We start from the raw sequence: 14,922 nt of genomic DNA on the forward strand, positions 1-14,922 counted from the left end.
CAAGAATTCTTTCTCGGCGGTCAGCTCTGAACCCTACCGTCGCCCCAAAACCTCACTCGCTTGGACTTCAGCCAAAGCTCCAGATCCTGTGAGGGGCAATTGCAGCTGGTGGTTTAAATCTCCTCACCTAGCGCGGTGGGACTGAACGTACCCTGGCGCTAACGGACACAAAACAAAAAGAGGGGGTCTGAGGGGACCGCTTCCTCCCCCGTGCGAGTCCGAAGTCGAAGCCACAGTCCACCATTCTTAGTCTGGGGCATCAGCTCGGTCGCCTTCGCCCGGGGCCCCAGCGCTGGAGCGCCCGGCGCACCTCGGCGCTCTAGCCCCCACCGGAAGAGGGCCAACCGGAAGTCTCGACTGCTCTGCGCATGATTTGCGGGGCTGCGGGCTAGTCCCACCCACTCTCCCGCTTCCGGAAGGAAAGCGCACGGGTTTGGCTGTGGTGGTTGTGTCTTTGACAGGTTAGGTGCCCTGCGGGCCCGAGCGTCCCGGTCTCTTTTACCCCCGGAAAAGTTGGTTCCCGCAGTCTGGGCTGCTGCGTTTGTGTGCCGCGTGGGTTTCGGCAAGGGGGTGCCCTTAGGGATCACCTGGCCGCTTGCGCGTCCACCGCGTCGCGACCTCCCTGCTGCTTGGTTGGTGGGAGGGGGCCCTCGGCAGGCTCAGCGCCTTCGGATGCTGCGAGGTGCTTCCTCGTCCTGGGGTTGTGAGGCCGTGAGGAGCTGACCGTGGGCTTGCACTGCAGCCCTGCTGAGCGGTCCTAAGACCGCGTTTGTGAGGAACGAGCTTTTTTTTAAAAAATATTTTTTATTTATTTCTAGGAGAGAGAGAAAGAGACGGCGTGAGCAGGGGAGGGTCAGAGAGAGAGGGAGACACAGAATCTGAAACAGGCTCCAGGCTCTGAGCTGTCAGCACAGAGCCCGACGCGGGGCTCGAACCCACGAACTGTGAGGTCATGACCTGAGCCGAAGTCGGATGCTTAACCGACTGAGCCACCCAGGCGCCCCGAACTGGAGCCCTTTCTAACAGGTGGAACAGGGAACTTGGTTGGTGCTTCTGAGTTACAACACTGAGGAAGACCCTGCCTAGATGATGGTATAAAATAATTTCCTGATAGTGGTCATAGTGAAGTTTGCCCTCATCACACTTGAGCTCCATACAGGGTTTTGATGATAGGGGCGATTTTAGTGTCAGGGCGGCATTAATGTGTGTGCATGAATATCAGTCTGTACGTTTGTGTATGAGGGGGTGTGACGTGTGGAATATTAAAAACCCATAAATATTCTTAGGTTTCGAGGGACCCAGTCGAGAGACTCCTGGGTCAGTTAAGCGCCTGACTCAGGTCCTGACCTCACCATTAGTGAGTTCTAACCCGGTGTGGAGCTCTATGCTGACAACTGCAAGCCTGGAGCCTGTCTTGGATGCTTATGTCTCNTCCCTCCCTCCCCTGCTCTCTCTCAGAAGGAATAAACATTAAAAAATTTTAAAAACTCTTATATTAAAAATTTCTTTTAAATATTTTTATTTTTGAGAGAGCGAGCGAGCAAGCAGGAGCCGGAGGGGGCCGGGGGCGGGGCCCAGAAAGAGAGGCCGGCTGCAGGCCCCGAGCTGTCAGCACGGAGCCCAACTCCAGGTGGAAATGGTGAGATCATGATCCGAGCCCAAGTCAGGTGCTTAACCGACTGAGCCACCTAAGTGCCCCAGATTCTTATATTTTGATACTTGCTTCGCTTCTTCTTGAATCTTCCCCCAACTCTTACTCATTCTTACCTGTGGGGTATTGCTGTACTTTTAAGGCATTTGCACCTTTGTATAGAAGTAATGACTCTTTACTTAAACTTTGCATGTGTAAAACACAAATCTGACTATGTTATTACCGTGCTCAAAATCGTATTTGCCTGCCCTTTGATTCAGGATAATACAAATTCCTTAGCCTGGCTTCCAGACTTCCAAGGTCTTGCTCATGCTGAGTTTTTCAGTCTCCTCTCCTTTCATGGAAAACACGCCTACACATATACATTTTGTGCTCCATCGATGCCATCATGCAGTAATTTCATCAGTTTGGATATGAAAGTTTTATAATGGTTTACCTGTTTTTTGCAATTTATTTTTCCATTCCATCAGAAGTTTTTTGAATTCCTCTTATGGCCAGGCACTGTTTTAGGAGCTAGGGATATAATAGGGAAAAAAAAAATCTTTAGAAAAGTAACAGCTTATTGAGATATAGTTCACATACCATAGTATTTACCCATTTAAAGTATCCATTGAGTTTTAGTACATTCACAAAATGGTGCAGCCTTCACTGCAATCAATTTTAAAGTATTTTCATCACCCCCAAAAGAAGTTCTGTACCTATTAGGAGTGTTTGGGGTTTTACCCCACCCCACCCCACTCCTAGCCCTATGCAACTACTGATCTAATGCCTATATATATGCCTATTCTGGGCAGTTCATAAAATGATATTCAATATGTGGTCTTTTGTTGTCGTTGTTCACCAAAGTTCATGTACTTCATTCAGTACTTCATATCAGTATTTCATTCCTTTTTACTGCTACATAGTATCTTATTGTATGAATAGACCACCATTTATTTATCCATTGGTCAATAGTAGACATTTGAGTTTGGGTTGCTATGAATAATGCAGGTGTGAACATCATGTTTTCATTTCTCTTGGGTATATACCTAAGATTAGAATTGCCGGGGCCATATGGCAACTCTATATTTCACATTTTGAGGAACTGCCAGACTGTTTTTGAAAGCAGCTGCACCATGTTATATTCCCCTCAACAGTATATGAAGGTTCTGATTTCTTCGTATCCTTGCCAACACTTGTCATTATTATTATTATTATATTTTTAATTCTAGTCATTCTAGTAGCTGTAAACTGTATCTCATTGTTTAGATTTTCATTTCTTTGATGGCTAATGATGTTGAGCATCTTCTCATGTGATATCAGCCATTTGTATATCTTTGGAGAAATGTCTTTTCATATCCTGTGCCCATTTTAAAAATTAGACTATTTGTCTTTTCATTGTGGAATTGTACCTATATATTCTAAGTACTAGTCCTTTATTAGACATATGACGGTCTTGTAGATTGTGATAATTCCTTTAAATGAAAAGCATATGAGGTTAATTTTTACTCATTAAAATATATGGCAACCAGGTTATAGGTCTATGGGGCTAATTCAGAGACTGAGTTGACAACAGCTTTTATGTGTGGAAGACCAGGCCCAGGAAGCCATGCTGTGAAGAACCTGTGAGCAGCATTTTAAGAGTTGAAAAACGAAGCAGGGGGGAAACAGTTTATATAATTTGTCTATTCCCTATTGAGTTTCATCTTTTCCTTATTAATTGGTAGGAGTTCTTTGTGTAGAGATATTAATCCATTGACTGCTGGATATGTGGCAGATATTTTCAGTATATTTGCCTGTTAACTTTGTTTTGTGCCTTTTACTACACTAATGTTTTGCATTTTTGTGTTGTCAGGTCTCAGTCTTATAAAAGGCTTTCATGTGGCAGTTTGGGATACTGTTCTTAAATTATAGGGGTTATAGAAACTGACACTGGTTAGTATAGGAGTCCCAGGTACTATTTTAACTAAATAGCTTTCATTGTTTCAGACACTGATGCCTCCTTATCTCTCTGCCTTGAAAAAATACTATAATCTGCTTTAGCTATGTAGATTCTTTTGATTTTCTATTTCAAACAGATTCCTAGGTGTTATTCCCTTATTCTCTTATTTATGTGTAATATACTGCATTAGATTTGGGAGAGCCATGTTGGACAGTTGGTCATCAAACAGTAGGTCTTCAAATAGTTATTTGAAGATTTTATGTGTGCAGGGCTTGAACTGTGCTTTTTGTCTTCGGACCTGGGCTTTGTGTCATCTTCAGACCTGTCCGAACCTTTGATAAACTTATTCCTTGGCATTTTATTCTTTATGATGCATTATAAATGGGATTTTTTTCTAATTTCTCTTTCTGCTAGTTCATTATTAGCCTATAGAAATGCAACAGAATTCTGTATAATAGTTTTGTGTTCAGCAATTTTACTGAATTTGTTCTAATAGTTTTTTTTTGTTTTTTTTTGGTGTAGTCTTTAGGGTTTTCTTTACGTAGTATCATGTCAGCTGCAAATAGTGATGGTTTTACCTTTTCTTTACCAATTTAGATGCTCTTTATTTGTTTTTCTTGCCTAATTGCTGTGGTTAGGACTTTTAGAACCCTGTTGCATACAGGTGGGGATCCTTGTCTTGCCCTTGATCTTAGAGAAGAGCTTTCAGCTTTCACCACTGAGTATGGTGTTAGCTCTATGTTTTTCATAAATGGCCTTCATTTTGTTGCAGTATGTTCTGTTTACTCACTTTGTTGAGAGTTTTATCATGAATGGATGTTGAATTTTGTCAGATTTTTTTTCTTCTTTGATTGAGATGATCATATGATTTTTGCCTTTCATTTGCTTAATGTGATGTATCCTGTTGATTTATTTGTGGATATTGGACCATCCTTACATTCTTGGAATAAATCCCCATTGATTATGGTGAATGATCCTTCTAATGTATTGTTGAATTCAGTTTGGTAATATTTTGTTGAGGATATTTGAATCATGCTCATCAAGGATATTGTTTGTAATTTTTTTCTTTCCTTTTTGTTTTTTTGTTTGTATATGTCTGGTTTTGATACAAGGATAATGTTGGTCTTAAAAAAATGAACTTAGGAGCACGCCTGGGTGGCTCAGTCAGTTAAGCATCTGACTTTGGCTCAGGTCATGATCTCACAGTTTGTGAACTGGAGCCCCGCATCAGGTTCTGTGCTGACACCTCAGAGCCTAGAACCTGCTTTGGATTCCGTGTTTCCATTTCTCTCTGTGCCTCCCCTGCTTGAACTCTGTCTCTCTCAAAAATAAACAAACGTTAAAAAAAAAAAAAAAAAAAAACTTGGAGCTTTTCCTTCTTTAAGATTTTGGAATAGTTTGATCTTTAAATGTTTAATAAAATTTACCAGTGAAGCCATCTGGTCCTGGACTTTTATTTGTTGGGAGTTTTTTCATTACTGATTCAATTTCATTACTAATAATGAGTCTGTCTACATTTTCTATTTCTTCCTAATTCTGTTTGGAAAAATGTATGTTTTTAGGGATTTACTAATTTCTTCTAGGTTGTCCAGTTTGTTGGCATATAATTATTTGTAGTATTTCCATAATCCTTTGTGTTTTTGGTGTGGGCTATACTTCTATTTCATTTCTGATTTTATATTAGTCCTCTCTCTTTTTTTTCTTAATGAGCCTGGCTAAAGGTTTATCAGCTTTGTTTGTCTTTTAAAAGAATCAGCTCTTGGTTTCATTGTTCTTTTTTACTGTTTTCTAAAGTCTCTACTTCATTTATTTTCAGTATCTTTATTTTCTTCTACTAACTTCAGGCTTTGGTTATTCTTTTTCTATTTTCGTTCCTTGTACAGTTAGATTGTTTTTTAGGAATTTTTCTTATTTCTTAAAATGGACCAGGCCTATATTACTATAAACTTCCCTCTTAGTACTGCTTTGGCTGCATTCCAAAGATTTTGAACCACGGTGCTTCCATTTTCATTTGCCTCAGGTATTTGATTTCCTCTTTGTTTTTTTTTTTTTTTCTGAGACCCATTGGTTGTTTAGTACCATGTTTAGCCTTCACATGTTTGTGTTTATTTCTAGTTTTTTTTCTTGTAATTGATTTCTAGTTTTATAGTGTTGTGTTTAGAAAAGATGTTTGGATTATTTCAATCTTCTTTATTATTGAGATTTGTTTTGTGGCCTAACATGTGATCTGTGCTGGAAAATGTTTCATGTGCATTTTATTTTTTCTAATTTTAATTTTTAAAAAATACTTATTTATTCTTGGGACACAGACAGAGTGCAAGCATGAGAAGGGCAGAGAGGGAGGCACAGAATCTGAAGCAGGCTCCAGGCTCTAAACTGTCAGCACAGAGCCTGATGTGGGGCTTGAATCCACAAAGCATGGGATCATGACCTGGGCTGAAGTTAGATGCTTAACCAACTGAGCCGCCCAGGCGCCCCTCATGTGTATTTTAAAAGAATGATGGGTCTTGTTTTTTATCCATTCAGTCACCCTCTGTCTTTTAATGGAAAATTTAGGCACTTACATTTACGGTAATTTTAAAAAAGATTTTAGTTTTAAGTAATCTCTACATCCAGTGTGGAGGAGCTCAAACTTAAACCCCCAAATCAGGGTTTGCATGCTGTACCAACTGAACTAGGCAGATACCCCACATTCAAAGTAATTATTGATAGATATGTACTTATTGCTATTTTGTTTTCTGGCTGTTTTGTAGTTTTGTTCCTTTCTTCTTTTGATTTGATGAGTTGCTTTAGGGGTATGCTTTGATTCCTTTCTCATTATCTTCTGTGTATCTACTCTAGATTTTGGCTTGGTGGTTATCATGAGGCTTATCTATAAAAATTTATACTTACAGGGGCGCCTGGGTGGCTTAGTTGGTTGGGTGTCCGACTTTCGCTTAGGTCATGATCTCGCGGTTCGTGGGTTCGAGCCCCGCGTTGGGCTCTGTGCTGACTGCGGGCTCAGAGCCTGGAGACTGTTTCAATCTGTGACTCCCTCTCTCTCTGACGCTCTCCTGCTCATGCTATCTCTCTCTCTCTCTCCTAGAAATAAATAAAACATTAAAAAAAAATTTATACTTACAACTGTCTATGTTAAGTTGATAACAAGTTTAAATGCATTCTAAAGCTCTATATTTTTACTCTTATGTTTTTTGTTTTTGATTATGTATTTTATGTCTATCTTATGTATTCTTTAACTAATTACTGTAATTATAGTTACTTTTACTTCTGTCTTTAAATTACATACTATATAAGTGATTAAAAATTTTTTTTAAGGTTTATTTTTGAGAGAGAGCGCGCGCACATGCAAGTGAGCACAAGTGGGGGAGGGGCAGAGAGCTTGGGAAACAGAATATGAAGCAGGCTCCAGGCTCTGAGCTGTCAGCACAGGGCCTGTAGTGGGGCTTGAACCCACGAACTGTGAGATCATGACCTGAGCCAAAGTTGGATGCTTAACCAACTGAACCACTCAAGCACCCTTGCCAAGAAATGTTTCTAATTATTATCGTCCTTTGGGATTCAGGAAATGCAAGCCCCATTGCCACCAGAACCATTCAGTCAGTGGGTATCTCCTAGGTGGCAGATGCAAAAACCAGAGACCAGACTCTTTACTAATTGTTTTTATCAAGTGTGATGGGCCAGAAAGGGTAAAATCAACATACTCCTTTTCATCTTCTTTCAGAAGTTCACAGACTCCGCCACAAACTTGATTAGGAATAAAAACATTTTGTTAGTGATATCTTCCAGCAGGTGGCAGTGTGGTGCCGTACGTAATAGGACGTACTGGTAAAGATTGTAATGCTTGTCAGCTGGAAGATAATTGCTTTAAGTTTTTACTTCAGAAAAACAATTAAGATTTAAGTTTTAATTTTAATTCCACTTAGTTAATATACAGTGTTATATTAGTTTCAGGTGTACAGTATAGTAATTCAGCAGTTCCATACATCACCCTGTGCTCCTCATGATAAGTGCACTCCTTAATCCCCATCACGTATTTAACCCATTCCTCCCTCCCCTCTGGTAACCATCAGATTCTTCTTTATAATTATTCATCTGTTTCATGCTCTCTTTCTCTAATTTTTTTCTCTTTGCTTGTTTTTTTTTTGTTTCTAAAATTCCACATGCGAGTGAAATCATACGGTGTTTGTCTTTCTCTGACTGACATTTCTTTTTTTTTTTTAAATGTTTTATTTATTTCTAGAAGAGAGAGAGAGAGAGACAGCGTGAACAGGGGAGGGTCAGAGAGAGAGGGAGTCACAGTCTGAAACAGGCCCCAGGCTCTGACTGGCAGTCAGCACAGAGCCCAACGCGGGGCTCGAACCCACGAACCGTGAGATCATGACCTAAGCGAAAGTCGGACGCTTAACCGACTAAGCCACCCAGGCGCCCCTCTGACTGACATTTCATTTAGCATTATACTCTCTAGTGCCATCCATGTCATAGCAAATGGCAAGATTTCATTCTTTTTTATGGCTGAATAATATTCCATTGTGTGTGTGTGTGTGTGTGTGTGTGTGTGCGCGCGCGCGCGCTCCACCTCTTCTTTATCCATTCATCAGTCACTGGACACTTGGGCTGTTTCTATATCTTGGCTATTGTAAATAATACTGCTATAAACATTGGATGCATATATCCCTTTGAAGTAGTGTCCTGTGTTCTTTGGGTAAATACCCAGTAGTGTGATTGATGGGTCATAGGGTAGTTGTATTGTTAGCTTTTTGAGGAAACTCTATCCTGTTTTCCAGAGTGGCTGTACTGGTTTGCATTCCCACCAACAGTGTAAGAGGGTTTTCCTTTCTCCACATCCTTGCAAATACTTGTTTGTTTCTTGTGTTGTTGATTTTAGCCTTCTGGCAGATTTGAAGTGATATCCCATTGTAGTTTTGATTTGTATTGCCTGATGATGACTGATGTTGAGGATCTTTTCATGTGTCTGTTAGCCATGTTTATGTCTTCTTTGGAGAAATGTCTCTTAATGTCTTCTGCCCATTTTAAAATCAGAATATTTGTTTTTTGGATTTTGAGTTTTATAAGTTTTTTATAATATTTTGGATACTACCCTTTTTTGGATATGTTGTTTGCAAATATCTTCTCCCATTCGGTAGGTTGACTTTTTACTTAGTTCTGTTGATTGTTTTCTTCATGGTGCAGAAACGTTTTATTTTGATGTAGTCCCAGTAGTTTGTTTTTGCTTTTGTTTCCTTTGCCTCAGGAGACCTATCTTGAAAGAGGTTGCTATGGCTGATGTCAAAGAAATTACTACCTGTGTTCCCTGCTAGCATTTTTATGGTTTCAGGTCATACAATTAGATCCTTAATCCATTTTGAATGTGTTTTTATTTTTAATTTTTTTAATGTTTTATTTATTTCTGAGAGAGAGAGCGAGTGAGCGAGAGAGCAGGGGAGGGTCAGACAGAGAGGGAGATACAGAATCTGAAACAGGATCCAGGCTCTGAGCTGGCAGTCAGCATAGAGCCCAACACGGGGCTCGAACCGCAAACCATGAACTCATGACCTGAGCGGAAGTCGGACGCTTAACCTACTGAGCCACCCAGCCGCCCCTTGAATGTGTTTTTGTATGTGGTATAGGAAAGTCTCCCAGTTCCATTCTCTTACATCTTGCTCTCCAGCTTTCCCACCACCATATGTTGAAAAGACTATATTTTTCCCATTGAATATTCTTTCCTGCTTGTTTAAGATTAATTGACCATATAGTTGTGGGTTTATTTCTGGATTTTCTGTTCTGTGATTGATCTATGTGTCTTTTTTTTGTGCCAGTACCATACTGTTTTGATTACTACAACTTTGAAATATAACTTGAAGTCGGAAATTGTGATGCCTACAGCTTTGCTTTTCTTTTTCAATATTGTTTTGCTTTGACTATTTGAAATCTTTTGTGGTTCCATACACATTTTTGGATTGTTTATTCTAGTTCAGTGAAAAATGCTGTTGGTGTTTCGATAGAGATTACGTTAAATGTGTAGATAGCTTTGGGTAGTATGGACATTTTAAAGTATTTCTTTTCCAGTCTGTGAGCATGGAATGTCTTTTCATTTCTTTCATCAGTGTTTTATAGTTTGCAGAGTACAGGTTTTTCACCTCTTTGGTTGGGTTTATTCGTAGGTATCTTAACTATTTTGGGTGCAGCTGTAAATGAGATTGATTGTTTTCTTAATTTCTCTTCCTGTTGCTTCATTATTGGTATATAGAAATGCAACAGATTTCTATACATTGATTTTGTATCCTACAACTTTACTGAATTTGTTTAACAGTTCTAGCACTTTTGGGGTGGAGTCTTTAGGGTTTTCTACATAAAGTAGAAGAAATGTGTGCATAGAGGAAAAATGTCATCTGCAAAGAGTGAAAGTTTTACTTCTTCCTTACTGATTTGAATTCCTTTTATTTCTTTGTCTTCCAATTGCTGTAGATAGGACTTTTAATACTCTGTTGAATAAAAGTGATGAGAGTGGACATCTTTGTCTTGTTCCTGACTTTTGGGTAAACGCTGTCAGTTTTTCCCCATTAGGGATGATGTGAGCCAAAAAAAAAAAAAAAAAAAAAAAAAAAAAGAAGAAAGAAAGAAAAAAAGATGGTATATGTGGATTTTTCATATATGGTTTTTATTATGTTAAGGTATGTTCACTTTAAACCTACTTTGTTGAGTTTTTAGCATGGATGGATGTTGTACTTTGTCAGATGCTTTTTCCGTGTCTGTTGAAATGATCATATGGTTCTTATCCTTTCCTCTTACTGATGTGATGTATCACATTTATTGATTTGTATATATTGAATGATTCTTGAAACCCAGGAATAAATCCTACTTAATCATGGTGAGTTATTTTTTAATCTATTGTTGAATTTGGTTTGCTAGTATTTTATTGACAATTGTTTCCATCTATATTCATCAGAGATATTGACCTGTAGCTTTTTTTTTTTATTGGGGTCCTTAATCTGGTTTTGGTATCAGGGTAATGATGGCCTCGTAAGATGAATTTGGAAATAGAAAAAGAATTATTTAAGAGTTAATGTTTTGCTCATTTTAGCCACTCTGACTGGCATGAGGTGGTATCTCAGTGTGGTTTTGATTTGTTTTTCCCTGATGAGGAGGGATGGTGAGCATCGTTTCATGTGTCTGTTGGCCATCTGGATGTCCTCTTTGGAGAAGTANTAACTTTAAAATCTATTTTCTTGACTGTATTCCAAAACTTAGCTTACTTTTGTAATATACTTAGCAAAGCAATATGTGCATAAAAGTATCCCTTAATACTTTTATGTTTATTTTCAAATGGTTTAAAATGTTTGCAGAGTTGTGAGTTAACTTTTTCTGTAAAGTTAGCCTTTGAGACAAAAACAACTCCAATGTTATGGATCAATCTCTGAGTCATCAAGTCTTCTCCATGAGACTTTAGATGTTTCATATTCTAGCCTTCTCTATCACATTTGGAATCCTATCCCTAACATCCCTTACAATTGGTGGCATTAATGAATTAGAAAATGGAGCAGATGCAGAAAGATACAGCTAGCATCCTGAGTTTGAAGCTTTAATGTGGATCTTCGGTGAGAAATGATGAAGTGGAACTTGCGAGACAGTCATGCTTAGATGATTCCTAGGTTTTCAAACCTAACCTACCTAAAAGGGGATTCCTCTTTTCCTTATTCTTCTAGCAACTTACATCTGACAGTATATACTTCCCTGGAGACTGGGACCATCATTTATTTGGGTGCTACAGAAAATACCTGTTTTCATCTTTAAGACCTCTCAACATTGTTTTGATTCCTCTCAACTGTGGTCATATCTGCCTCTATCATTGAAGTCCAAACTCTATTGTCTCTTATCTGAATACTCCTTCCTAACTGGTCTGCCAAAATGTATTAATAACTCTACTTTATTTTTCATGCAAAAGCCATTTCAAAAAATATAAAATCTGATCATATTAATCTCCTGCTGGAGACCCTGCTATTATTTACTGCTGTTCTTGGTATAAACTAGAGATATTTCCCTTGAACCACAACATCCCTCTTTCACAAGCCTACCCTGTGATCTCTCTGCTTATTGTTACAGCCTCATATCATTGCCACTTTCCCTAGTTCACTGGGCTCCATGCTCTCTGCTGTCCCATTTGTTCCTTGATTGGAGGAAGTGAGTTGAATAGATGCAGGGAGACTTGTTTTTAAGCCAACACATTTTAGTCAAAGAAAAAGATGCTTAGTAATATAGTAAAGTTTGTGGCTTATAGGGACATTTATATAGCAATTAGGAACCCATCACTTTGCCAGTTTTCAGCTTTTCAAATTAAATCTAGGGATAAATGCACATCTGAGTGCAGATTCTGTGTGGTGGAAGAAATTATTTTCCAACTGAGAAAAGGAAATTCAGGACTAGCAGTCATTACTTGTTAATTTCCAAGTGTGGGAAGTCCTTTATATTTGGGAGCTTTCTCTCAGTTTGCCTAGATTTTAGTTTTGTAGTTTCATACTTCTAACATTTCATTGTGTGCAATTTTTATTTTTCACATGTGTTTGCCTTGCCTCAGCAACCAGTCTAGGTCTTAGATGCTATTAGTGGCATCTTTTTTTTTTTTTTTTTANAGATGACAATTGTGTAGTCTTTTATGTATTTATTTTAGAGAGAGAGAGTGGGTGAAGGAGAAGAGCTGGGGAGAGGGAATCTTTTTCTTTTTTTACGTTTAATTTTTTAAATTATTTTTAAAAGTTTATTTTTGAGAGAGAGACAGAACATGAGTCGGGGAGGGACAGAGAGGGAGACACAATCCAAGCAGGCTCCAGGCTCTGAACTTTCAGCACAGAGCCTGACATGGGCCTTGAACCCACAGACTGTGAGATCATACTTAACCGACTGAGCCATCCAGGCACCCCGAGAGAGAGGGAATTTTAAGCAGGCTCCTGCAGGGCTCAGTCCCACAGCCCTGGGATCACAACCTGAGCCGAAATCAAGAGTTGTGTATTTTACCACCCAGGTGCCCTATCAGAGTAGAGCCTGATGTGGGGCTCAGTCCCATGAACCATGACATCATGACCTGAACCAAGATGAAGAGTCAGAAGCTTAACCAACTGAGCCACCCAGGTGCCCCATCTTTACTCGATTTCTGAGTTAATTTTTGTGAGTGATGTAACATAATGTTCTGATTTCATTTTTCGCCTGTGAATATGATTTTTCAGCAACATTTATTAGAAAGAGATTCTCTTCCCCATTGAGTATTCTTGGATTCCTTGTCAGATACTAGTTGGCCATATAAGTGTAGCTTTATTTCTGGGTTTTCTATTTTGTTCTGCCACTCTGTTTCTGTTTTTATGCCAGTACCATATTGTTTTGATTACTATAGCTTTGTAATATGGTTAGAAATCAGGAAATTTGATGCCTCCGAATTTGGTATTACTTCTCAGGATTGGTTTGGCTCTTGGGTCTTATTGTTCCATGTGATTTTTATTATTAAAAATTTTTTAATGTTTATTTCTGAGAGAGAGACAGACAGACTGCATGAACAGGGGAGGGGCAGAGAGAGAGGGAGACACAGAATCTGAAACAGGCTCCGGGCTCTGAGCCGTCAGCACAGAGCCCAACGCAGGACTCAAACCCACGAACCGTGAGATCATGACCTGAGCCAAAGTCGGACTCTCAACCGACTGAGCCACCCAGGTGCCCCTATTTTATTATTTTAAATGTTTGTTTATTTTTGAGTGAGAGGGAGAGAGAGAGAGAGAAAGAGACTGAACTAGGGGAGGGGCAGAGAGAGGGTGACACAGAAACTGAAGCAGACTCCAGGCTCTGAGGTGTCAGCACAGAGGCTGACATGGGGCTCAAACTCATGACTGTAAGATCATGACCTGAGCCAAAGTCAGTCACTTAAGTGACTGAGCCACCCAGGCATGCCTTTATTTTTTTATTTTAAATTTATTTTTAATAAAAAAAATTTTTTCCATAGAGAGAGGGGGAGAGGGTGGGGGGTAGAGGGAGAGGGAGAGAGAAAGGGAGGGAGGGAGGGAGAGAAGGAGAACACCAAGCAGGCTCCATGCTCAGCATAGAACCTGACGCAGTGCTCAATCCCACGATCCTGGGATTGTGACCTGAGCTGAAATCCAGAGGTAGATGCTCAACCAACTGAGCCACCTAGGTGCCTCTCATATGATTTTTCTGTAAAAAATGCCACTGGAGTTTTTATAGGGATTGTATTAAAGCTATAGATAGCAATGAGTAGTATGTCCATTTTAACAGTATTAAATCTTTTAATTGAACTCAGGGTATATTTCCATTTATTTGTGTCTTCTTCCATTTTGTTCATTAGTGTCTCATAGTTTTCAGAATAAAGATCTTTTACCTCCTTGGTTAAATATATTTCTAAGTATCTCATTGTTTTTGGTGCTATTATAATGGAGATTGTTTTCATTATTTCCCTTTTAGATATTTCATTGTGAATGTGTAGAAAAGCTACTTGATTTCTGTACGTTGATTTTGTGTCCTATAAATTTAACAAGATCGGTTTTAACAGTTTTTTTGGTGTAGCCCTCAGGATTTCATATGTGTGTAAGAACACGTTACCTGCCGAGATAATTTCTTTCTGTTTTATGACTTGGATGTGTTTTACTTCTTTTTCTTGCCTAATTGCTCTGACTAGGATTTCCAGTACTATGTTGAATAGGAATGATGAAAGTGGGCTTCCTGTCTTGTTCCTGATCTTAGAGGAAATGCTTTCAGTATTTCACTGCTGAGTTTATTATTAGCTGTTGTATAGTCATATGGCCTTTATTATTATTGGTGTATATTCCTTCTATTTATTGAACATTTTTATCATTTTTCCCCACATGCTTTTTCTGCACCTATTGTGGCGATCATATGATTTTAAATGCTCATTCTGTTAAATCACATTTATTGATTTGCAAATGTTTAAGCCATTCTTGCATCTCAGGGATAAGTCCCACTTGATCATAGTATATGACCTTTTAATGTGCTATAGAATTTGGTTTACTAGTAATTTTTTGAGAGTTTTTGCATTCGTATTTATCAGGCATATTGGCCTGTAGTCTTCTTTACTTGTAGTGTTCGTATCTAGCTTTGTTTTTGGGATAATACTGGCCTTGTAAAATGAGTTTGTGAGTGTTCCCTTTTCTGTAGTTTGCAAGACTTTAAGAAGGATTGGTGTTAATTCTTTTCCAAATGTTTGGCAGAGTCACTAGTGAAACCATTTGAACCTGACTTCTTGTTAGGGGTCTTTTGATTAGCGATTCAATTTCCTTATTCATTTTTGGTCTGTTCAAATTTTCTCTTCATGATTCAGGCATGGTAAGTTGTATGT

The 14,922-nt window shown here is 38.9% G+C and overlaps 1 protein-coding gene across 6 annotated transcripts in view; it reads left to right on the forward strand.

Moving 5' to 3' along the window:
* Nucleotides 1–397: 397 nt before the first annotated feature.
* COA1 (cytochrome c oxidase assembly factor 1) overlaps nucleotides 398–14,922 on the forward strand; it is a 77,576-nt gene continuing 63,051 nt past the window's right edge. For 3 of the 6 annotated variants that reach the window (XM_077781127.1, XM_077781130.1, XM_077781132.1), the window contains exon 1: nucleotides 398–461. The gene's annotated coding sequence lies outside the window, so the exon portion shown is untranslated. Of the gene's footprint in view, nucleotides 462–1,076; nucleotides 1,093–1,529; nucleotides 1,640–14,922 lie in introns of those variants that run through there. The other 3 variants (XM_077781128.1, XM_077781134.1, XM_077781131.1) reach the window with 2 other exon arrangements.

Source organism: Crocuta crocuta, unplaced genomic scaffold, assembly GCF_008692635.1.
Source record: "Crocuta crocuta isolate KB4526 unplaced genomic scaffold, BGI_CrCroc_1.0 scaffold108, whole genome shotgun sequence".
Lineage (NCBI taxonomy): Eukaryota > Metazoa > Chordata > Mammalia > Carnivora > Hyaenidae > Crocuta > Crocuta crocuta.